A 1,837-nucleotide genomic window follows, 5' to 3' on the forward strand; every position below is an offset into this window, starting at 1 on the left:
CGGTGAAAAAAGTGTTACGTGGCTCCCCTAGATGTTTTCAGGGTATAAGAGTATATATCGGCGAAAGAAGTAGGTCGGTGGAGCTGCGAGGGGCCCACGAGGGTGGGGGCGCGCCTACCCCCCTGGGCGCGCCCTCCTGCCTCGTGGCTTCCTCGTTGCTTCCCTGACTTCCACTCCAAGTCTCCTGGGTTGCGTTTGTTCCAAGAAAGATCCTCGCGAAGGTTTCGCTCCGTTTGGATTCCGTTTGATATTCCTTTTCTGCGAAAACTGAAATAGGAAAAAAAACAGCAATTTGCACTGGGCCTTCGGTTAATAGGTTAGTCCCAAAAATAATATAAAAGAGTATATTAAAGCCCATTAAACATCCAAAACAGATAATATAATAGCATGGAACAATCAAAAATTATAGATATGTTGGAGACGTATCACGGCGGCGCCCCTAGGCGTCGTTCCCTCGCTAGAGGTGTTGTGCGGGCAATTCTTGTTCCTTCTGTGCTCCGGGGAAAACTCTAGATTTGGGCTTTCCAGATCAGATGATGGCGATGTTCTTGCGTCATCACCCAACCACTGTAGCAACGCCAAGCAGTGGAGGGTGTAAAAAACCTAGCAGTGGCGGGCAAGGCTCGCAAGGGCGCTCACCATTGACCTCCCGCCACTGTTAAAGTGGCATCAGTGGCAGGCATGCACCCGCCAGTAAGTGCCTCTGCAGTGGCGGGCAACACACATGTGCCCGTCACTAGTGATAGTTGTGGCAGTGGCGGGCAGATTGAAGCGCCCGCCACTGAAAGCTTAGGCATGCAAATTAAAACTTTTGCAGCCACGACAACATTTGTGCTGCCATGGCTGTTTTTGCATAAAACCAATCTAAGAATTTCAATACACTGCGACCTTGGAGATTAGAAGCAAATAGAGCACATATGTAAGCTTCGGCATGCAAGTTCACTAGGTAATTAGTACTCTTCTAACAACTACTAACACTTAAAATTTGTTCCAATTAATAAACCAACATTAAAGTATCACAGGTATCTTAAGTAACTAACTAAGTATTCATCAGATTGAAGATATTTGACTTGGACCTTATTTCTAAATAAGGTATACAACAACCACCATTTGAAAGTTTTTATCATTGTTGTTGTTGTTTAACGTGATGACCACAGTTGTGTCAACCCTTAGTCGTCTCTTTTCCTTTAGGAATTGCCGACAGCTGACCTCATAGAACGATATGCGGCCATCTGTGTCAAACCCTTAGTCGTCTCTTTTCCATGTCAGCATGGCGCAAGTGTTGGAATTCGACATGATCCTCTTCTACATCGGGGTCGTCACAGCAGTGCAACCACTGTTTCGGCCTCCAAACCAGCCTAGTCGACTCACGAACCACCATGGGACCAAGACAAAAGAAATGGGAGAGGTTGCAGTTTGTACTGATGCAAAGGCCGTGACTGGAGGACCAGGGTCAGACACGACCACGCTTGACTAGGGCGCCGGTGAGCTGGCGACCAGGGAGTTGTTCTGAGGGCGACGAATAGGGATAACCAATCGTGTGGTATGACGGCGAACAAGAACTATTGTTACGTTAATAATAGGAAATGAGTAAATGACTATACTAACCTCAGGAAAACAACGGTGGGAAATTAGTGTACTGCTCCCTCCACTCTATGGCAGTATAAGGTTCCAGAAAACAACTCAACTAATTAGGTTTCAAGCATCATGCTACTACAATATCCGGCACCCTGCCTCCATATCCAATCTCTTGTCCCCTCCTCTACATCATTGCTCTGGTACTGCAGGATAGATGGGAGAGGATCGTCGTCCATCATTTGGTGCAAAGAATTATCTT

Source organism: Triticum aestivum, chromosome 1D, assembly GCF_018294505.1.
Source record: "Triticum aestivum cultivar Chinese Spring chromosome 1D, IWGSC CS RefSeq v2.1, whole genome shotgun sequence".
NCBI lineage: Eukaryota > Viridiplantae > Streptophyta > Magnoliopsida > Poales > Poaceae > Triticum > Triticum aestivum.